The 25410-nt window shown below is 38.0% G+C and overlaps 1 pseudogene; it reads left to right on the forward strand.

Annotated features, from left to right (window-relative positions):
- Window positions 1-25410, forward strand: part of LOC149186721 (uncharacterized) — a 110723-nt pseudogene that overhangs the window by 37227 nt on the left and 48086 nt on the right.

The raw sequence follows: 25410 nt of genomic DNA on the forward strand, positions 1-25410 counted from the left end.
CCCACATTGGGTTTCCACCTTACATCTGGTGTTCTTTGATGTGACTATCTGTTTTCGTTGTTCATGCTCATTATTTTATGGTACTGACATGCAAAAATAATTCAAAGTATAAATAAGGAAGATTTATTAAAAGAACTTGATAATACTGATTCACCCCCCCTCTCAGTATTATTTCCAACAATTGGTATCAGAGCAGGTCCTTCAGAGAAGCTTGATCGCTTGAAGGAAGATCATTCATCATGAGCAACTACGAGAGGGAAGCATCAATCAGGCCACCAATCTTTGATGGGACAAACTTCAATTATTGGAAGGTAAGGGTTACTGCCTATCTTCAATCTCTTGGTACAAAAGTTTGGGATATCATAGATACAGGCTACACTTTTCCTTCAGCTACTCCTACAGATTCGGCCGAGAAGAAGAAATATGAAACAAATGCTAAAGCAGTCAATACTCTGCTAGGATTCTTATCTCAAACAAAATTCGTAAAGGTTATGCAATATAAATCCGCAAAGGAAATATGGGACAAGATTGTCTTGAGCTACGAAGGAGATGAACAGGTAAAGCGTGCTAAACTTCAAACCCTCAGGATTCAGTATGAGAATCTCATAATGTATAATGATGAAAGTGTGGCTAACTATTTTCTTCGGGTAGACGAGATTGTTAATTGCATGAAAAAATTGGGTGAAGAAATAAAAGAGGCTATTGTGGTTGAAAAAGTTTTAAGATCATTGTCCCCCAAGTTTGAATCTAAAGTATCTGCAATAGAAGAAAAGGAAAATCTACGAATTCTTACTATGTCTCAGCTACACGGAATTCTAACTGCTTATGAAATGAGAAAGGGAGGTCCATCAGATAGGAGAGAAGCTGCTTTCAAGGCTTCAGGCAAAGGAGACTACTATGAAGCAAGTCACGTGCCAGAAGAAGAAGAAGAATCAAATTTTGTTAGAAATCTTCAACGGGGTACTGGAAGGTTCAGAGGTAAGTTACCTTTTAAATGTTTTTCTTGTGGAAGAGTAGGTCATTATGCTGCGAAATGTCCTCATAAGGATAAGATTGACAAAGGAAAGGAACCTGCTAGATGGAGCAAGAAACAGAATGCAAATAAGAAAAGCTACTACACTCATGAAGATAGTGATGGTCTATCAAATAGTGATGAAGATGAACAAGGTAATGACTATAAACTTTTAATGGCATTTGAAGATGATGATTACATGGATGCTATAGATGTGGATAGCTTTCATGAAGAAATTTCTAGACTCAAGACATGTATAGAAGAAAAGAATATGATCATTGATACTCTACAATTTCATATTGATGAAAAAGAAAAATATCTTGAAAAGTTAGAAGGTGAAATTGTTGGTCTTAGAAAAGAGATTGAGAAAACAAAGGCTATTAATCTTAAGTTTGTCAAAGGATCTGAAACTCTGGATGAGATCATCAATGTACAGCGTTCTCCACTAAACAAGACAGGTCTGGGGTATAATGGAGAAACTTCTCAAGCATCCACCTCAAAGAGTTATCTTGATGCAGCAAGAAGGAATGAGCAAAAGCACAATGGAGATCACCAGGTAAAGCAGGGACCAATTACAAACAAAGACTATCAGGCAAACCAGGGGCAATCCGTCTTAAGGATGAACAAAAGCTACAACCAGCCACAGGTAAAATCCTCTCAATTTGCTTCAAGAATGAATGACAATAGAAATTACAATCATTTGGCCGGAAGATTTGATAACCGCAGAAGTTTATTCAATGGACAATGCTTCTCTTGCCATAACTTTGGTCACAAAGCAGCTCAATGTGTTGCATATAAAACGATCATGACTAGAGAAGCTCAAAAACAAAGAAGTGTGACCGGGATTACAAAAAGGACCTATAACAACTTTTCAGTTCTTGAAAATGAAGTTGAATGTTCTATTTGCAATAATTTGGTCATGAAGATTCTGAATGCAGGAGCAGGTTTCAACAGACAAAGGAACAAGCCTCAAGCACCAAAACATGGAGAATAAAGGAACCACAAACATAAAGATGTGGGATAGCATTTTATGCAGAGGGACAGGAAAATCTATGGTACATTGACAATGGATGTTCGAAGCATATGACAGGTGATAAAGAAAAACTTGAATCATATTCTGCTCTAGAAAAGGGAAAGAAAGTTTCTTTTGGAAATGATACTCCTGCAGCTATAAAAGGAAAAGGCACTGCTCAGTTAAAAGAAAAGGTCAAAGCTGGAAATGTTTTGTATGTTGATGGATTGAAACATAATCTTCTAAGTGTCAGCCAGATGTGTGATCAAGGAACCGAGGTGATATTTAGAACAAATGGATGTCTTGTTCGTGATCTTGATACAGGTAAAACGGTGATCAAAGGTAAAAGAACTCCAAATAATCTATACATATTTGAGAAAGGACAAAAACAATGCTATCTAAGCAAGGATGATGAACACTGGTTATGGCACCGGAGGTTGGGGCATCTAAGCTTTTCACAAATAAGGAAAGCATGCAAATATCAGGCAGTTTGTGGTCTTCCAGATATCAAAATTCCAGACAACACCATATGCAGATCATGTCAGTTTGGAAAGCAAACCAGAACTAACTTTCCAGAGAAGGAAGGATCAGCTAGCATGCCTCTTGAGCTTGTACATACAGATGTATGTGGACCATTCAGGAAAAGGACACCTCGAGGAGAAGAATACTTGATATTATTCATTGACGATTTCTCCAGGTTTGTCTGGTTAGGACTTATGAAGCACAAAGATGAAGCATTCGAAAAATTCAAATCCTTTAAAGCCTTGGTTGAAAATGAATCAGGATACAAAATTAAGTGCCTCAGATCCGACAGAGGTGGGGAGTGTACCTCAAATGAATTTTTCAATTTCTGTGAAGCACATGGGATAAGAAGAGAATTCTCTACAGCTAGAACTCCTCAGCAAAATGGAGTAGTGGAAAGAATGAACAGAACAATCCAACAAATGGCTCGTGCTATGCTTGATGAGTCTAGAATTCCCGCAACTTTCTGGGGTGAAGCTGCATATGCTGCGGTTGTTATTCTCAACAAAACAAATGTCCGGGTGAACAACACTCAAACTCCTCATGAGCTCTGGTATGGTGAGACTCCTTCGGTAAAGCACTTCAAAATCTTTGGGAGCAAATGCTATATTAAGAATACTGATGAGCAACTTGGCAAACTTGAACCTAGAGCAAATGAAGGCATTCTTCTTGGTTATTCTCCACACAGCAAAGCATACAAGTGCTACAATAAAAGACTTGGAAGAATTGTTGACAGCATTGATGTAGTGGTTGATGAGAAGGGATACATTCCTAGGCAAGTAAATCATGAAGATATCGAAGAAGATGAAGACCACCCTCAAAGACAGAATGATGAAGAATAAGAACCTCAAGAAGAACCAGAGGAGCAGATAAGGATAGAAGAGAAGACTCCATCCAGATATGTTCAGAAGAATCATCCAGAATCTCAGATTTTGGGGCAGAAAGAAGCAGGTGTACAAACAAGAAGAACAGTTAAAGAAGCTTCAAGCTATTTGGCATTACTCTCTTCCACTGAACCACAAAATGTGAAAGAGGCATGCAAAGATGAATGTTGGGTGAAAGCAATGGATGAAGAACTTGAGCAGATCAAAAAGAACAACACTTGGGAGCTGGTTCCTAGACCAAAGGATAAGAATGTTATAGGGACAAAATGGGTCTTCAAAAATAAATTAAATGAAAATGGAGAAGTAATTAGAAACAAGGCTAGACTTGTTTGTAAAGGGTATGTGCAGCAAGAAGGAATAGACTTTGAAGAAACCTTTTCTCCTGTTGCAAGACTTGAGGCCATCCGAATGTTCCTTGCTCTCTCAAGCTTTCAAAACTTCAAAGTATTTCAAATGGACGTGAAATCAGCCTTTCTGAATGGAGACTTGGAAGAAGAAGTATACATTGAGCAGCCAGATGGTTTCATTCCTGGAAATGATCCAAATCTTGTATGCAGATTAAAAAAGGCTCTCTATGGTCTCAAACAAGCTCCAAGGGCTTGGTACTATCGTTTGGACAAATATCTTCATCAACAAGGTTTTTCAAAAGGATTAGTAGACAACAATCTTTATATAAAAGTTGAAAATGACAAATTTCTAATACTTGTTGTGTATGTAGATGACATTATCTTTGGCAGCAATGAAGAAGCTATGAGTCAAAGCTTTGCCTTGGTGATGCAGAAAGAATTCGAAATGTCCTTGCTGGGAGAACTGACATATTTTCTTGGTTTGCAAATCCAACAAAAAGAAGGAGGGATCTTTTTGTCTCAAACCAAGTATCTCAAGCAGATTTTGAAGAAATATGGCATGGAAGATGCAAAACCAGTATGTACACCCATGGTCACAGGATGTAGCCTCAGTGCAAATGATGAATCAGCAGTAGTGCATCAACCAACCTACAGATCTATGATTGGAAGTCTACTTTATTTGACAGGTACCCGACCAGACATCATGCATGCAGTGGGAATAGTTGGAAGATTTCAAGCAAATCCGAAGGAAACTCATCTTCAGGCAGTGAAGAGAATCTTTAAATATCTTCAAGGGACTCAAAATTATGGCTTATGGTATCCTAGAGATACAGATCTCACACTTCATGCTTATACAGATGCAGATTGGGTAGGAAGCGTGGATGACAGGAAGAGCACAAGTGGTGGTGTGTTCTTTATGGTTCCAGATTAGTATCTTGGTTCAGCAAGAAACAGAGTTCGATTGCATTGTCTACAGGTGAAGCAGAATATGTTGCTACTGCATCTTGCTGCACTCAACTCCTTTGGATGATGCAGACCTTGCAGGACTTTCAAATCACTTGTACACCACCTATCTCCATCTTATGTGATAACACAAGTGCAATCAGCATTTCAAAGAACCCAGTCATGCATTCAAAGACCAAGCACATACCGATCAAGTATCATTTTCTCCGGGAACAAGTACTTGAACAAAAGGTCAAGTTGGAGTATGTTCCTTCTAAGGAACAAGTTGCTGATATACTCACCAAACCATTGCCCAGGGAGACCTTTGAATACCTCAGGCAAAAGCTGGGGGTTGTTGATGCATCATCTTGTTGAATCTCTTCTGATAGTTGGTTGTACGCAAGGCTCATCTGGGGCATATGCGTACATGTGCTGGGTTGCGGATTGGTTGAAGATCGAATGGCACAGGTTCAGGGGGAGCATATAATGCATTGTTGGCATTATGGAGGACGTACAGAAGGAGATCATGGATGCTGGTCTGAATATTGCTGCAATATGTCTCTATCTCTTTCATGGTCATTTATGGTGTTTGGTGGATTATGGTTCTTCTTTGCAGATCTGGTTTATATTCAGGAAGAGCATGTTCTTAGGGGGAGCATAACCCTTTGTCCTTGATGTCAAAGGGGGAGAATGACGTTGAAGATTTTGAGGTTGCCATCAAGTCCAAAGGGGGAGATTGTTGGCATTATGATTCTGGTATGGCTCTATGATACAGATGTTGTACTTGATGGCAACACCCTCAAGTGGCAATGCTCTGATCAGGCTCTCAAAATGTTGGAAATTAAGAGGTATGCAGGAGAATAGTTCAAAAGGTGCGTACCCGCAGGTACGCCGTGAAGGGACTGCGGCCGCACACGCAGGTCACCTGTTTAGAAGGTGCGTACCCCCAGTTCACTTACTTCAAGGTAGAGAAGCGCGTTCACGTGGGGTTTCTTATGTTTGGCCCGTGGTATTTAGCCTGCCGTTCTTGATTCTATGGTTTTGGCCCATGGTATAGGATCTATTTTAGCCCCGGTTTGGATCCCTTGTATTGGTTATTGATGGTTTTGCCCCATGGTGTGAATAAGGGCTTGACTATAAATAGGGAAGGAGATCACTTGGCTAATGTATCTTTACAAATTGAATATCTTAAGATTTGAAATATTGGGTTATTGTTTTAAAAGCTTGATCTATATAAAAGTGAAGTTGAAAGTGAATCTATGAAGGGTGATCTCTCGAGCGCATGATCAGATCTGAGCATCTGACTATCTGTGGCACACTGGGGGACTGCCAATTCGGCCCTAATCAGAGGTACGCAAGTGATTAACGGTGCAAGTGCGTGGGTACGCAGAGCAGAAGAAGGAGCAGTGCGTGGGTACGCAGAGCAGAAGAAGGCGCAGTGCGTGGGTACACAGCACGACAAAGGTTCAGGTGCGTAGGCACAGTGAAATTACGCGGCGCTTCAAAAGCCGCAGGTGCGTAGGTACGCAGCGCGATAGCATCTGTGGGTGCATGGCTACAGTAGTAGTACGCGGCGCGATAGCATCTGTGGGTGCGTACCTATAGTAATAGTACGCGGTGTGATTAAAGAAACAGTTCGTGGGTACGCGGTGCAGCAGAAGTCTCTCTGCGGGTATACGCAGGGGAGCAGAAGGTGAAGTGCGGAGCCACGTAGGCTAGATAAAGAAAAAACTGCGGATCTGTCTTAAGACCCTTTGTTGGCTGAATTTTTCTGTTGATAAGGTGTTCTGGGTTTAGTTTACTGTTATTGTTGATCTGGTTACTGCAGTTGACTGGGTGATTTACTTGTACTTGATGATCTCTTGATGTTTATGGATCCAGTTTGAAAATTTATGAAAAGTGGTCCTTGAAAGAAAAGAAGTAGGGGCTTGTAGCTCCCTTCCAGGAGAGACTGGAAAACGAGAGAGAGTTGTAGCTCTCTACAGGTTGCAGGCTGCGTACTGGTAAAGGCCTGCACCAGTACAAATCCATTGTAAAAGGAGTTTCTAATTTGAAAGAAGATAGAGACATATTGCAGCAGGTGGTTTTCACCCACATTGGGTTTCCACCTTACATCTGGTGTTCTTTGATGTGACTATCTGTTTTCGTTGTTCATGCTCATTATTTTATGGTACTGACATGCAAAAATAATTCAAAGTATAAATAAGGAAGATTTATTAAAATAACTTGATAATACTGATTCACCCCCCTCCCAGTATTATTTCTAACAGTAGGCTTCCTGGTTGCCATAATTTTGCTTTCCATTTTTCTTGCTAACCTGAATGCCTTCTCCAATGAATCAGGTTCCCAAAGGCGAACCTCATGTTGGACATTCCTTTAAAGTCCCTATGAACACATCAATCTTGTGCTCCTCTGGAATATCTTTTACCCTTATGTTCAATTTTTGGAAGTCCTCAATGTGATCCATCATTGCACCATTTTGTTTGAGACTTATCAATTGGCTTAAAAAAGTGTTGCTTTTTGTATCCTCATAATGTGTTGTCATTTCTTCCGTAAAAATTTCCCAAGTGACAATTTGTTTAAGAGAGAAAACCCATCGATACCATACAAACTGCTTTGGTTCCAAATATAAAGTTGCAATACATACCTTTTGTGTGTTTTGCACATTATGGAGATCAAAAAATTGCTCCATCTGTAGTATCCATGTTGCAAGATCCTTGCTATCAAACTTCCTCATATCGATTTTTGGAATATGGTGGTTCTTCAATCCAACATTAGAGTCTATGAAATCATGATTAACCTTTATTTTGTTCTCATCATGAATTTCTTTCACTACCCTTTCACCATTAGTAAGCATTTCTTGTAGAAACTTTGTCAAATATGTCTTCAAATCTTCCATGCCTGTCTTCAAATCTATCTTCAAATCATCCATCTTAGCTTCCACATCATTCATCTTAGCTTCTACATCTTTCTTTAAACCATCCATCTTATATTTTGTTACTTTTTGTGCGAGTGACATTTGTTGCACTTGGTCTGGTAATTTTGATATATCATGTTGCATCTCTTCCTCTTCTTCATAAGTCACGCTAGAGCTTTCAGGTTGCTTACTAGGTGTTTGCATGTTCTTTCCTTGGGGCATCAGTTGTCGATAATAATGCTTCACTATGGCCTTTTAATTTCTTCAAACTAATTTTTCAAACCAAGCTTATGAAAAAAGTTAAAAAATCTACACACCTTTTTCACTTTGTAGGAGCTCTATATTGCATCTGATGTATCTCTATAATTTCGGATCTTCCAGTTCTGAAATTGTGACTTGTAGTAGCCCTCTGTGTCCTCTTTTCAATGCCACCAGTCTAATCAAATTTAGATTCTCCAAGAAAGAGTTATGCGCAATCTCCCAAGATGACCTGATTATATACCTTTTCATAAGAGTGAACTTGTATGAAGTGCCACGTGTCACTGTTTTGACATTATGATCTGCTAAATATACATAGGAAACTACAGTCCATCCTCTTTTTGTAACTTCTTACGAAATTTCAGTCTGATGCTCAAAACAAAAGTTATGACTATTTTCCCCACGTCACCTGTTTGGAATTTAATTCAGGAGTCTGAAAAAAGGCCAACTTCCTCAGATCATATCTCCGCAAATATAGTGCGAAAAGCTATGAATTTCAGACCTGAGGTTTCGAACAATTTCAACCCAAATGGGTTTTTGTTTTAGCATATGAAACGTCGCAGAAAAAAAGTTATAGTGCAAATGCCACAATGACCTGTTTGGAGCAGCGAAACCCTAAAATCCAAAGCTCTGATACCAAATGTTATGAAACCAGCTCACAAAAAGATATAAAAGATATATGAACGCCTTAGAATTCAGCCTCTTTGAGGGGGAAACCTCCTTTACATTACAGAAATGAACAATTCTTTGATGATACAAATGACAAAACCTCCTTTCTATATATACGAGTCTAAGGGGTCACAATATAACCAAGCTAACCTAACAATAATAATATAAAGGCACAAAAATAACAATAGAGGGATTCTATGGGGCACAATAATAACAATATGGGGACAATAGGGGAAAAATAATATTAATAAGGGGTACAGCTACAATAGTAATGGGGTAATCACTAGTATTATAACGACCTAGTCGATACCCAATATAAAATCTCAGAAACCCAGTGCAAGTTTGATTTGTATGAACTTCACACCTGGGCAAACCAAAAATTCCAAGATGTTAGTGACGAATTGAGTTTTTGGTAGTTTTTCTTACCCCAATTTGTATTTCCCCAAACTCATACCTTCCCAGAATATGTCACCTTGTGCCATCTCAGGTACTTTCCGAGTCAGAGGATTGTAATTTCCCAAAACAATGAAGTGTTATTCGCCATTACACCTGAACCCACATGTCAGGCACTTCAAATCAATTTCCATGCTCCCCTGCACCCTTTTTCTATAGATTCCCTCATGGATATCTATCAAAAACGTACATTTCCCCAACGAGCTCGTATCTTTGAGTCATTCCTACTTGAAAATTTTGAATTGCCTAGAACTAATCTGCCCTATTCCACTGCAATTTTTCTAGAAATGTCAAGGCAGGTTATTTCCATGGTCACCTATTTGTTAGGTTATCCTACCAATCAGTGGGCAGATGAAGTGATACTGATATTTTTGTCAGTTTTCTTTGTGGGTAATAAGCCTTCATTGATTTTTAATTACAGTCAGTTTCTGTCAGATATTATTCATGATCAATTTCTAAAGTTTTATGTTGAAGGTTCATTTAAACATCAATCAGTTCTTGTATATTTGCTTTTATTTCATCAAGCAAAAAGGTTTAAATTCCCATTGCAGAAGTTAGATGCACAAGGAAAACCTCAATCTGTTATTCACTGGACTTCCTTGGTAAGGAAGAATACAAAAGAGTACTCCTTCAGTGACTTTGTAAACTAGTTTTTGCATATGTCCTTATGTCTTCTTAGCAGTGATGTAATACCAAGGATTTCACCTAAAATCAGAAGAATTTTGCACCTTACTGAGCAAGCTAAAGTTGGAGACTAATACCTTTACCAAAATTATACAAAGATCAAAATATATGGTTGTGAACTCCCTCCATACAAGTTACTAGTGTTTGTGCCAATAAGGATCTTTGCCTTAGAATACATCAGGAAAATGATGAATATGGATGATTTGCATTTTGTATCCAGGAAGTAGAAAGCACAATTCAAGCTAAAGGCACAGATTGGCCCTTTCATTGTTAATACCATAATAACAATGAAGGAGGAAAATAATTTGTTAAAGCAAATGAAATTCAAGTTGAGTTTTACTTGGTTGTATGATCCCTTGGGAATTATTTCAAGGTTGAGACTTGAGTAGAAAACAACACTTTGTGCACATACAACCAAGCCATAGATAGAACAATATGCAAATCAAGAAGATTGGCAAGAAAGTAGATTACAGGAAGTCAAGGAACAAATTGTTAGTCAAACATCTTCACAGACTCTAGTTCCTTAAGGAAAAGAAACCAAAAGATCAAGAGAAAGTATATCTCCTACAGACTCAAAAACTCAAGCTACAGGTTTCATAGTTTTCAAAAGGAGAAATAAAACAAACACTCATAAAGAGTCCTCAGAAGGAAAAATTCACAGGAGCAAGATAGAGAAATGCTGTCAGAATTTCCTACTACTTCCTTTCCACAAATTGAAGAGATCACAACGGATTATCTTGTGTCATCTGTCTCTCAAGATACAGTGCAAAAAAAAAATAAAAAAATCTAGATACAGAGAAATAGAATGGAAGAATAAGACATTAAAGCCCACTACATATTTTGAATTTTGGAAATAGTCTTCAACTAACCAGTATAGACTTCTGTTTGCACTTGATACTGAAAAGGGACAATTTCAATTATCCTTTTTAGAACCTAATGTTTGAGTCCCTAGAAGTGCAGAAGATTATAAAACATCCATATTTGCTTTTGATACTAAGCCAATTCATGCAATTGATCAAATTGACCTTCATAAGGAGGTAGTGAAATTATATATTATACATTGACAAGTGTAGCCATGGAAGCCTCTAAACTACAAACTTCCTTGAACAATATTCACACACAGTTAAAAATGGAGAGAATGGCATGCTTAACTAAAGATACCATAATTAAAGCACTTGAGGATTTGGTGATCAAACTAGAATATGGTCCTAGTGATATCAAAGCAACAAAAGAGATAATAAAGAATAAAAATGTTGACATTCAAGCATTAAGGAAGCAACTTAAACTTCCTACTACAGAACATCCACAAGCTAAGGAAGTAGGTCAACTAGAAAAGGAAAAGGAAAATATGTTCAAGTTGATAGTCGAACAAAATGTTCAAATTCAGAAGATGGAAGCTGACATGGAAACACTCTTGAAAGAAAAAGAGCAGCAACTCAATATTTTAGTTGCCATTCCTATAGGGACACCTTCTACAACATGGACATCTATAGCAACAACAATCACAATAGAAACACAGTCTACTAATTCAGCAGAACAATTGTCAAAGTCCATGGGAGACTTATCTTTAAAGGATCAAGAAATTGAAAAACTCAAGATGCAACTCCAAAAGATTCAAGAACAAAAACTTTCTGATAATGCATATTTGGCTGAGATTCAAAATAATTATAAGTTAACTCAGTAATTAGAAGTTTATGAGAATGAATCTTTAATTGCACAAACTATTGCTCGAGCTAAAGAAAATATCTAGATTGGCATTAATGCATCAATGACTGAGTTATGGCCTTCTAATGAAATATTTTTTAATAAGAAGATTTATTGCGGAGATGAAAAGCAATAGTAGCAGAAATAAAAGAAGACATGGACCACAAACCAGCAGATGCCACAAGGATAATTAAAGTCCTAAATTCCAAAACAAAAGATGAGCTTGAATAATTTGCGATTGAAGACACAACTGAAGTTGTCTTAGAGGTAAGAAAGGTTTTAACTAAGAGGAATTTGACGTTACAGCTTGAGAATAAGTGCCAGAAAATTAGAGGACTTCCAGGTTTGCAGGATATTGGTGGCAAATTGATTCCACTTGAATATTATCAACACAAGTTACATGAGATAATAGTGGACAAGACCAAGTTCTACAAAATTAGAGGAATTATAACTAACAAAGATTTCATTGAAGGTTTAAGTTATGATTTGCTAATTCAGCATGAAATTAAGAATTTGTTTCTAACTAGTCCTACTTTTGAAAAATATACTGAAGTTGATGAGTCATACAGAAAATTGTTATAGTTTTCTATCCCCGATGAAAAGAGATGGGATAAACTATGTGAGCTCATTGAATAGAACAAAATGCTACTTTTAAGGAGTAGATAACAGATTAATAGGGGCAATGAACAGAAAAGCATATTTCTAGCTACAGTCATAAACAACAACCCTCAAAATCTATGCAGAGTGTTCAAATCAATTCAAATTTACTCGTTCTCAGTTCTATTTTTGTAATATCCCAACTATTTTGGATGATATTATATTTTGTAATAAATTTTGATTCAAGTTTAGATATTTTTGAGTCAAACTCTATAAATATTTTGTAATTCAAAGAATAAATGGTTGAACCCTTGTGATGAACCAGTGGACATGTTTGTAACTTTCTAAGCTATTTCTAAAGTTAATAGAAGGATTCTGGATTCATTCTGAGTAGCTTGTGTATCTATGTGAGTTCTTCTAGTTATTCAATTATGTTTTCATTTTTATTTTCTCTCAACATGTTCAAGGTAATAGAAGTCTAGGAAAGATTAGATTGAATGTCAATCTCTCTGAAAGCTCCTGCAAAGTTATCAGTATTGAAATATATCAATTAATTAAAATTGTTTGTCTTAGTTAATTCCTCTAAATTTTTAAATTGTTTCTTTCTGTCATCTCTTGAACGTGTATTGTTTGGCTATAACAAACTTCTATATGCATATGTTGTATATAAAAAATTATATATGTTAGAAAATTATATATTACAGAGCAATGGAACACATAAAATATTACAGAAATATAAACACAGAAAACACATAAAACAAGAGAGACATAGATATACGTGGTTCACCCAATTTGGGCTACGTCCACAGAGAAACAACCAGTCCTTCCTTTTATATTATCCAGCAAAATGAAGAGATACAACCTACAGCAGATCCGTTGTAATTCTCTCTTCTCTCTTACACAATCTCCTCTCTCTTTCTCGCTCATAATACAGATCTACATAGCTGAAATACAATTCCCTCATATCTAGCAAGGGGTTGCCTTCTAGGGAAAAAAACCCTAAATTAAGTATAACTTCTACCGTCAAATTTCCGTCGCCCCCCTTGGACCTCCCTGGCGGCGTTGCCGCCACATTACGAACTGGGGTTCAATGTGGCAATACCTCTTAATAAAGAAGATAATCAAGCTCCACACCCAACAAGATATTCAATATGAATGTTTAAGGATTATATATCTACTTAAATTATGCTTTCCAAATCCATTTAAATCTTAATTCTGTTAAGAATGAAGAATCAACCCTTATGTTTTCTCATAAATACCTAGCATTTGCATATGTTTAAAAGTTTTAAGCATTAGTCATCCACTCAAAATCAAAAAATTTGTTTTAGATTCCTTGGCACAATTCCTTAGCCTAGATTTGTCTACAAAGGACAACAAACACTAACATAGGGGACACAAGACATGTCCTCTTCCTCTTCCTGTGTCTTGGGACAATGATTTGAAAATATCTTTGCACCTACTAAAATAGGAACGTTGACCAATTTACATTCCTACATATTAAGCTTTAGAAACGTTGTCTCAACATATTTCCTTTGATTCAACCATAGTTTCTTGTTTGTTCAATCTTTTTTTATTTCCATGCCCAAAATATAATTTGCAGCACCAAAATATTTCATCTCAAATTCAAAAGACAATTGTTGATGATTTTCTTGTTGTTTCCCATTTGCAACATATCATCAACATACAAGATCACATAAATAAAATGATTATCAATTAGCTTAAAATACACACAATGACCAGCGTTTCTTTTTAAAAAACCAAGCCCAACTGATACAGAGAACCTTTCTAGTTATTTCATGTATATTTCTTCTTCAATATTCCTATGTAGAAATGCCATCTTCACATCCATCTTCTCTATTTCAAGATGATAAAAATAACAATTTAAGTTAATTTAGCAAGAGGAGATAAATTTTACCAAAATCAATTCCCTGTATCTATGAATATCCCTTTGTTACTCAACCAACTTTGTTCTTATCCGCTTTACCTTCTACATTCAACTTCTTCTTGAACAACCATTTCTTTCCTATGGATTTTTTTCTAGTTGTAAACTCAACTAAATCCCAAGCCTCATTTTTATTCAAGGCAACAATTTCTTCAACCATAGCCTTCTTCCAGAGCTTACCATCCTCTACATACACTATCTCTTGAAATATTGAGATCATAATGAATAATAGATTAAGAAAATCTAGAATGAAAATCAAGTGGAGAATACCTTCTTTCCTGAACCAATCTCCTCAATACAAGGATATGAGGTTCTTATTCTTTTTATTCATGTCCTTCTATTGAGTTAGTTTCTTAATTCTTCAATTCAAACTCTATTATTTCTAGTTTTGTTCCCCTTGGTAGGAAATCTTGTTTGGGAACATCTTTAACTTCTCTAAAGATGGCATTATGACTATAAACAATCTTTCTAGTTATTGGGTTCCAAAGCTTATAACCTTTTATACCATCTTCATAACCAATAAAGATACATTTTTTTAGTTTTATTATCTAACTTCTATTTTCCTTCAGAATGTGTATATAAGCATCACAACCAAAAACTTGGAGATGTTTAAGATAGGGTTTCTTACCAGTCAATGCCTCATTTGGAGATTTGTCAACCAATTTTGATGAGGGTGGTCGATTTATCAAATAACATGTAGTATCCACTACCTCTATCTAGAATTCTTGTCCTAATTCGACCCTAATGAACATGCTCCTTGCCTTTTCCATCAATTTCCTACTCATTCTTTCCACAAATCCATTATGTTTAGGTGTGTTTGGAGTATTTTTTTGCATTGTTATTTTACACTTCTTATAGAAATCCTTGAGTTCATTTGCACATAACGCTCCACCATTATTTGTGCTTAACACCTTTGTTTTCTTACTCCCCTTCTTGTCATCTATTCTTATACCAAGATATCCATGAGGCCATTTGGATGATGAATACTAGTAAAGTAGTGAATGAGGAAGGGACCCAAGCAAAGCTCTTCAAGTAGGGTCATCATGCTATAGATAACCACCTTGCTAACCTATTCAACAATGTGGTTTGCACAGAATTTCCACTGTCTTTGTCACCACATCATTCACCTAATTAATAAATCAAGACTTAGCATATATTCCAATAATTATAGGAAAATCATGGTTGATCAAAAGTTTTCTAAACTCTATTCTATGACTCTCCATTTGCAGCTTTCTTGGGGACTTGAGACGTTGCAACTTAGAGCCATTATTGACAAGGCATAACATATATTTTCAAAAATTTATTGTTGTTTTGTGGACTTTCGAAAATATTTTGATTCCATCCCCTGTGGGATTCATTCCAGAGACCCAAATATATTGGTATCTCCAATACATTATTGATTACCACCATGCACCTCTACGAGTCAGTTCTTGGTCGTTTATGCATAGAACATGGGATTTCAGATTTTATCAAGAGTGCCACTGGGGTCAATACTCAAATAACATTGCCCCTTTTCCCCCACATTGTTCACGATTTACATTGACGATTTAGAATCCTTTTTGCACAAGAAGTGAACACATCCAGGAGGGAGATGAGTGCCTTCTGCACCATGTTTTGATTTCTATCTTTCTTCTCACTAATGACATGGTCCTGTTGTGCTCCACAACAACCCCCCATTTCATAACATTTTTATTCCCAGAATTATCATATGAAATGGGTCCCTTAGAGTTTAATTGGTATCAACATTGTATCTTTCAAAATGGTCCAAAAACCAAATGAATACATTATATAAAAACCTTTTGAAAAACCCATGTGATCAAATAAAACAATCCTTTTTCATTGCGATAAAGTGATCGCATATTGCAATGACATAAGGGAGCATAAGTAAGAGGCACATTGGTCTCCGCCGATGCGATGCGCAATCGGCGATCGGTGATCGGCGATATATAATACATATCTTATGTGATGCCAATACCCCGATGCGATGCGATATCGCAATCGGCAATCGGCAGTATTTCATCCACATTGTTAAGGCGCCCGGGTAATGTATTCCGATGCGATGCGATATCGCAATCGGCAAATCGGCGGCAGGCTGTCAATATTATATATAATCCTCATTCTCCCGACGCGATGCGATATCGCTATCGGCGATCGGAGGTTTTGAATAGTGTCAATACAAAAGGTTTAAGGTTGCCCCGATGACCGATTGCGATAAAGCACAGTTTTCAAAAAAGCCGTTAAATGAAGGGATATCATGATTTGTTTCATATTAAAGGCTTGATCCGTCCAACAATGATTCGCCTGCGCACAACCGCCAAAATGCCCACAGCACGCTTAAATGAATCATTCGGCCGATTAACGATATAATGGGCATTTAAGATTGGCAGGTTTTAAACGGCCATTTAATGTGATCGTAAGTCCTAAAATCCTCCCATGGATTGTGTCTGCGCCCATTTTAAAAGCTAATCCCTTATTACGCATCTGTCAATATTTCTCATCACTTGCAAAGTTTTCATTGTTATTTCTCTGTATTACGTATATTTGCGCCTCTGTGCAGAATTCATCCAAAGGAGAAAGCTCAAGCAAAATGGGGAAGAAATCCAAGAAAAGCACAGGCGCTTCCACTACGCCAGCTGCAGGACAGGCTCTCATTAACAAGAAGAAAGGATTAATTTCAGATACAACATGTTCAGGTCTCGGCAGAACTACTTGGCAGGGTACCTACAACTTAATCGAAATTGAAGAACCTACGGTGACAATAGTAGAAGCCACTGCTAATTCCACTCGGAAATCTGAGTGCACTCTTAAGGATTTAGCTGACTCCTTCCTTCACAGGATAGCAGCCAGGGAGCAAATTCTCCCATACACAGACGTAGTGCGGTGGGTGATTGAAGAAATCCCAATCTTGGATAGAACCTTCAGCACTAGAGACAGAAGAATTTTCGGGTCGTTCAAAAGCTGAGGACTTGAGGCAAATGTACCATTTGCCTAAGCCAGAGAAGATATACAATAAGGCATTCCTGGAAAAATTCGCAAATGAGAATGAAGTTGAATCCGAACCCATCAGGGATTGGAGACAAAATCCGGTAAAGCACAAACATGAGTCTTCCGGTAAGTACTCAATTGATTCCCTGGCTTCTCCTTATTGCTAAGTTGGAATAATGATGTGTAGATTGTGGGGATTGCATGACTCCTCTAATTTCACCATAGAGATGGTTCCTTTAATGGAAGCTGCAGTGAACAGTCAAATAATGGATTGGGCCACTATTCTCTCAGATAAACTAGCCAAAGCTGTTCTTGATTTTAGAAATCAGACTGTCATCTCTGAAAGGAAAATTCCCCCATTCTATTACAGTGCATATATTTTAGATACATTATGTTTCAATTCTGAATTTCCCGTGCTCGCATGGAGGTGGACGCCACAAGATCCCACGGCTATCCACATATACCATCAGAAATTATGGAAGTCCTCTTACAAGCACCATCTGTACCAAATCTGCAATGGCTTTATGGTGCCTATTTATTATTCTATTTTTGATAAACCCATTCCCAAGATTTCCTATCAAGCTTCGTTTGATTTAACAGTGGTAGGGAGTTGGTTTGGAGAGGAAAAATTCACTTATGTTAGAGTTTTCGGTAGCCAAGCCAAACCACATGTTCTCCCTTTGTACATACCAGATAAACTGCTAGCAAGAGAAATCGCTTATCAGATTACGGCTAAGAGTGTTACACAGACTCTCAAGAAAGAAAAGAAGAAGGGCTGGCCCTCTTTTCCCTTGAGGTGTGGTGTCTATACTCTGCATGATCTCAAACATGCAAAAAAGGAAGCCACAAATATTCAATCCTTAACTCTGGCGACTATCCCAAATAGGCACTTTGATCCAAAGAAAGTTGCCTATAATGCACTAGAACAGGCCAAACTGACAAAATTTGAGCATAAAGAAGATATGTTTGACGACCTGTTCGTTTCAGCCGAATCAATAGGTCAGGCTAAAGAATTCGCTAGAATGAAATATAATGATGAAGGGTTGACTGAGTTTAATAAACTTAGAGAACAGAGGTTGCAAACTCTGCCTCTAGATTTACTAGCAACAACCCCGGCGACATCATCAAGCGAGCCTGGTCGGCAACAGTCAAAGGAACCTCCGGTTATAACAAAGGATCATAAGAAGGAACAGGAGGAAAGGCAGAGAAAAGAAAAAGAAGAAAGGCAAAAGAGAGCACAGGAGGAGAAACAGAGGAAAGAGAAAGAGGAACAGCAAATGAAAGAGCAGGAGGAAAGACAAAAGAAGGAACAAGAGGAGCAACAGAAGAAAGAGCAGGAAGAAGTGCGGAAGGAGTCCCAAGCCGAAAAGAAAAAACAAACCACCATTGATGTCAATATAGATACTCGTATTGACCCCAAATTGCTCCAGGAATGGAAGCAATTTGACTCTATCATCAGTGGGTTGGAATGTTCCAAGGATACAGACACTTCCAAGACAAACGATACACAGGACATCACTTCACCTCAGGTTCTAAGTGGAACCAGCGGCCCACCCATTTCTAAGGATGTTGAGGTAATACCAAAAGACCCCTCCGACCAAATCATTCTCCAGGTAGAAGATATTCCTCCCCTGGATGTCTTCTACAGCCCAAGGCATAAAGCAGTGGTTAAACAACAAAGGAAAAGAAGAAGGATTGATCAACCTTCCCTTTTCCCAGAGCAAACTGTTATAGGCAGCGTGGTTTGGAAGGAAAAATTCGACCCCTCCGATGACCTGACAAAACTATCACAGTATGCGGGAGCCTATTCGGCAGCGACAATCGATAAGGCATCGGAGGTAAGTCTTCTACTGAAAACCAAGGATCAAGAAATTTTCGCATTACAGGCAGAATTGGCTGAGACAAAGCAGAAGGCAGAGCAGCAATTGTCGACACAACAGCAAGTGAACAGTCAATTAACTCAGCAATTGCAGGCAGAAAAGCAAAGGATCGACCAAAGCGCGATCCAGAAACAGAAGGAATTATCAGAGGCATTGGCACAATTAAGGGCAGCAAACGAGCAAATGATGAAAACAAAGGATGAGCAAATCGCTCAATTGTCATCGCAGCTCGAAATAATAAAGGGCGCTCCACAAGTGGCTGAATTCAGAGCAGAAGCATTACAAATAAACACTGCATTAATATCTCAAATTAGGCTTCTGTGTCAACAAATCGCTCAGGCAGAGCCACTCTGTGAATTAACGACATCCATAAATCAGCAGGTAGAGAAGGCCAGGAATGAATTGGATCAAGCCGAAGAAATCATAACTGCATTTCTTGACTGGCAAGACTCTGAACAAGGAAGAGCAGCAAATTTGCCCAGAATCTTAGAAACACATAAAGATATACTTTTCACATAATGGCAGTTTCAGATGATGAAAGCAGAGAGGGCAGCTTCAAGATGTAAATCAACTTCCAGCAATCTGGTTGAACTAGTTAACAACACTTTCTACTTATCAAATATGATTTCCCAATGTACACCAGGAAAGTTGACAACAACAAACACATTGGAGCAATCATGTTATCCTGATTTAGAGGAAAAGGGGAGATTGATCGCTGGGATTAACAATTTAACTATGGAAGCATATTGGCTCTTCCTGGTAAAGCCGCATACACAGAGAGCCGCCCTTAAGTGCCTAACAGATGCGATCGGGTATATAATTCCCGATATTTAGGATGCCACCTATGCCGCCCAGCTCAGTTCGCGCCTCAACAAACCTCCTGAAGTAGAGCCAATGCTTGCGATAAGTCAGCACAGATTTAAAGGCAAGCAGCCTACTTGATGAATCATGCCGCCAATTTCCAGATCGCTGAGGAGAATAGGATCAAGATTTATTGATACCGATTTAGTAGGATTTTAGTTTAGTAGATATTTAGATTAATTTAGTATTTATAGACCCTTTCATTGTTTTGGAAAGGGTCGTAAAGTTTTGTACCAGACTTAAAGACTGAAGTTTGCACTATTGTGCTTCAGTCAATATTCTTTTATGAAACTGGACCAGTTGTTCTTAATTCAACAAGGAGGCTTTTTATGCAATTGTGCACTATTGTCTTTGTTGAGAATGTTTCTGCGTTGAAGGAAGAATTACAAGTAGCGATTGATATCGGGAGTGTCAAAGCAGCTCATATGGTATTTCTATCTATGTCTGAATTCATTCCTGTTATGTGAATTGTTATTTGATTATCCTTGCTATTGTTGATTATATGCATGCGCTTTAACAACAATTCTACATTCTTTCCACTATTGGATGTTTTATGATATGCTTTCCTTTTAATCATGTATATGTCAATAATATAAATGATGAGTGTGGTAATATCGCTTTAATCGCTTTGCTTAACTATTTAGGCATAGTAATCTTGAATGAATTAATATCTATGTCTGTTAGATGGAGTCATCTATATGCCTGTCTTTAGACACAGACCATCAAACGCTACACTTTAAATCTCAATATATTCCCGGGATAGTTCATAAATTTTGTATTCTTGTCAATAGATTTAGTTATTCGCTCACCGCTAGCTTAGTTTATAAATCATCCATTCATCCCGTTTATCCACTTTTGGGAAACTGGTCCCATTATCCCTAGTCGGAGCCACTATTCCAAACGGAAAATGAGCTGTACTAAGGTCCGGACCGGGTGGTTATCCCCGATGTTGTTGCAGCGATTTTCGAGGCAACAACATTTTTGGCGCTAGAAGGAGGGCTGACTGTGAATGGCAAACAAACCTAAATCTGCAAGCCATTCTAAGAGTAATTCTCCCTCCGAATCCCCTCGAACCTCTCATTCGCATGCTGGTTCTCCAGTATCCAAACAAGAAGAAGAGGAATCAACTACCACTGCTCAAACCCATCATACTCCAGAACAATTAAGTCTTGAATCACCTAAAGTCCAGTCTCTTATCCACAAACTTCAGAGCTTCTCGATTTCACCACAGAAATCTGAGGTATCACAAAGCAGTGCGACTTCGCAGTTCAATTTACCTCACCCTCTCACCAGACTTCAAAGTGAAAAGCTCGGTATTGAACCCACTGAGTTCCCTTTACCCAAAAGGAAAAAGGTGAAGAAACATACTGAAGGATCTGACAGTGAAGAGCTTTCATCCACATCCTCCATTTCAACTTCCTATCTGCAAAGTCAACCATCCACTCCCCCATTACATATTGTTGTTCACCAGGGATTAGAAGCTTCAACATCCCATCCTGCTCACTCCTCAACATTATTTCCTTCCCAGACATCTGGAATTCCAGCGGTAGTATCAACCACTACTGCTATTGTAATGGCAGATCCATGGACCAGACATGGTGCAGTCAATATGCCTGCACCATTGCATCCATTACCAGATTATCTTGAAAAATGGCTACCCAAGTTTAATCCAGATGATGGGACCCAGGCTGAGGAACACATTAATAATTTCATGTTAGCAGTCAACTTAAAAGGAGTGACAGAACAAGATGTTGTTGTTAGACTTTTCCCTTACACCTTGCAAGGATCAACAGGATCCTGGTATTTCTCTTTACCCTCTGGTTCCATTACCAGTTGGAACACTTGCCAAGAGCAGTTTCTTACCAAATATGGAGATGATAGGTCTTTGGCTACTTTAATAAACGATCTCTCCAATCTGAGAATAGAGCATAGGGAACCAATTAAGGAATTTAATGCTCGCTTCAATAAACTCCTGAACAAAATCCCTACAGCTTCCAAACCAAGTGAACAAATTCGAAGCGAATGGTATATCACCGCCCTACCTGCCAATATAGCCATTTTTGTAGACAGGGCTGGGAAACCTACCTTAGCCGAAAACATGAGAGAAGCACTTGCTGTGGAAAAGCGCATCAATGCTCTAGAGAAGAAGGCTGCTCTGGAAGACAGAAAAGCCAAAAAAGTCTCTTTTAAAGATGACTCGAAAAAGAAAACCCCAAAAGACCCATACGACATGGAAGGTTTGCAAAAGGTCCTAAAAACTTTATCAAATGAAATGGTTGAAATAAAGAAACAGGTGGCCGAAACCTCAACCAAAAGACCCTTTAGGACTTATAAGAAAAATGAATCAAAGCCCCCAAATGTCATATCTAATGCAGACTCAGAGCAAGAAGAAGAAGAGGAAGAGGAAACAATCGCACCGACTGATGATGAAGAAGAAGTAGTAGAATGTCATGGAATGTGGGATTTTATACTCCCCAACTCCGATACTGATAATGAAGAAGAAGCGTTCCCGGTCACTACTAGGAGCAAAAGTACTTCTGAACCTGTTCAGGTATCATCAAAGAAAAGGAGTGCAGGTGCCGCTACAACCAAGGAAAAGGTACCTGCAAAGAAATCGCCTGCAGCAGTTCCCCAAAACCAGCCTTCAACTTCTAATACTCCTTCAACATCTAAAACATTAGTGGTATCCGATTCAATGGAATATAACATTGTTGATGACATGAAGAAAACTAAAGCAAACATTACTATGTTTGAGCTTAGTAAATTAAAGCATCAGCAGAAATTACTTCTTAAGGAATTGAATGCTGTTCCTTCTACACCTCTTCCCAGTGCAAAAGCTGCTAATGATTCAGGCCAACCTCCTCCCGGTATGGTTGAAGCTACCGATTCAGTTTTGATTGGCGATAGATCAAATTCTCATACTCCACCTTTCCTTCTAACCTATGAGATTTACAACAGAAACCTGCACAACTGTTTAATTGACTCAGGGGCATCATCTAACATAATGCCAGCTTCAGTTTGTTCTAAACTGAACATTGAACCCCAGAAGTCTGCTATTCATATTGTACAGTTGGACAGGACCAAGGTACAGGTTGTTGGAGAGATTAATTCCGTAACCATCAGGTTATCTGCTGATCCCAGAGTAGTACAAAGGATTGATATCCTAATAGCCGATATTCCTGAATTTTACGGTCTAATTTTGAGTAGGGATTGGTCTGAAAAACTGCATGGGTATATTTCTACTGATTGGTCACATATGTGGCTTCCCTATAAGGGTAAGCCAAATCAAATTAGGATCGATCGGGAAAAACATATGGCCCATACAGTTACTGAATTTGAGCAAGAAAACCAGCCGGTAGCATTCAACAACAACATTTTGGGGAATTATTCATCAGAGTCATTTTTTGGTAACTTTACTGCCCAGTCATCCCCTTTCTCAGTCAATCATTTTACATCTCAGATTGAGAATTTTTCACAAACAGATAGGTCTAGATGTTTCAATGATACTGAGAAAACTGTAAATACAATTGTTAATACTTCTTTATTTTGGTCTTTATATTTTGATGGCTCTAAGTCCAGCGAGGGCTCAGGAGCAGGTTGTATTTTGGTTAGTCCACAAGGAGAAAAGACAATGCTGTCCTGTAGGCTGGAATTTGAATGCACTAACAATACAGCCGAATATGAAGCCTTAGTCCAGGGACTATATAAAGCGATCGGTCTTAAAGTGCAATATTTGAAAGTATTCGGCGATTCTGAAATTATTGTTAAACAAGTGAGGAATGCAATCCATTGTCTTTCAAATCACCTCAAGCATTATCAATCGCTAGTACAAGAACTTACTTCGCACTCTTCCGCATTCAACATTTCCTCCATCCCCAGGTCTCAAAACTCGGCAGCCGATCTCCTAGCCAATGTAGCTTCCAAGCTTCTACCCTCTGAAGACTACAGCCTAGATAGATTTTCCGTAGAATTGCTTTTTAGGCCTTCAATTCCTGACAATGTCACTAATTGGAGAGTATTCAACCATGATGAGGATATTTTACAATTTCTAACTTCTGGAAATTCCTATGACGATCAAATTATTGAGGAAAATGACCATGATCTACAAATGAAAGAAACACCTCAGGAAAATTCAATTCCTAAGCCAGTGGTAAAGCTCGAAGATCTTTATGATATCAAAGACAGGTTTAAACCTGTAACTAATGCAAAGCTCCAAAGATCTACCCTTAGGTTTGAATTGATAAATATAGGTACTGAGCATGCTCCTCAAAATATTAATTTAGGATTAGGACTTTCCTTGGAAGAGAAGGAGGCATTCATAAGACTGTTAAGAAAAAATAAACAGGTCTTTGCTTGGAGATACGATGATTTGAAGACATATGATACATCCATTATCCAGCATACCATTCCTATGCTTCCCGATCAGAAACCGATTCAGCAGAAGTTAAGAAAAATACATCCAAACTTAGAGAGCCAGATAAAATCGGAACTTAACAAACTCTTGAGAGCCAAGATTATTTTTCCTGTCCGACACTCAAACTGGGTCTCTAATATGGTGCCAGTCAGAAAGAAAAATGGTGACATTCGAATTTGTATTGATTTCAGAAATTTGAACAAAGTGAGCTTGAAAGACAATTTCCCATTACCTACTATGGAGCAAATACTCCAATCAGTAGCAGGCTCTGAATTGATGTCCTTTCTTGATGGTTTCTCAGGATATAACCAAGTTCTGGTTCATCCTGATGACCAGCTTAAAACCACATTCAGAACAAAATGGGGAACATATGCATATCAGAAAATGCCTTTCAGACTTATAAATGCAGGGGCAACATTTCAAAGAGAGATGGATACAGCTTTTAGAGGGTTGATTAATAGAACAGTAGTCGTCTATCTAGACGATATTACTGTATTCTCTAAGGAGAGGTATAATCATTTGCATGATCTAAATCAAATCTTTCAATGTTGCAAAAAATATGGTATTTCTCTTAACCCTAAAAAGTCTTTCTTTGCTCTTGATCAAGGGAAGCTCTTGGGTTTTATTGTGTCCAAAAATGGCATTTATATTGATCCTGATCGGATCAAAGAAATCTCTGAAATCCCTTTTCCACACAATAAAAAATCGATGCAGTCATTTTTAGGCCAGATCAATTTTGTTAAAAGATTTGTCCCAGATTTTTCTCAAATTATTTTGCCACTTCAAACAATGATTAAGAAAAATTCAGTCTTTAAGTGGGGATCAGCAGAAAAAGAAGCTTTTGATCTAATCAAGCAATCAATAATCAATGCCCCAGCCTTAAATACTCCAAATTTTTCTAATCATTTTACATTGTATACCATCGCATCCAACTTGTCTTATGCTGCAGTACTCACGCAGCTAAATGATCACAATCTTGAAGCGCCCATTTCATTCTTTAGTTCAAATCTTCAGGGTGCCGAATTGAATTATTCCGATGTAGAAAAACAAGCTTTTGCTGTATTTAAAGTAGTCAAGCATTATAGACCCTTCCTTTTGAAAACCCACACAAAAGTTATAGTTCCTTTCCCTGCAGTTAGGCAACTATTAATCCAAAAAGAACTAGGTGAAAAAAGGGCAAATTGGGTCACAACGCTTCAAGAGTATGACTTAGAAATTAGGCCAGCAAAGATTGTTAGGGGCCAAGGTTTTTGCAGGATATTGGCAGGAGCATCCAACATTCCAGAATCAAGCGATACAGATCAAATTGAAGAAATCAATCAGATAA

The sequence above is a fragment of the Pinus tabuliformis genome, chromosome 3_1 (genome assembly GCF_031772625.1).
Source record: "Pinus tabuliformis cultivar Carrire ecotype Pingquan chromosome 3_1, CPIR1, whole genome shotgun sequence".
Taxonomy (NCBI): Eukaryota; Viridiplantae; Streptophyta; class Pinopsida; order Pinales; family Pinaceae; genus Pinus; species Pinus tabuliformis.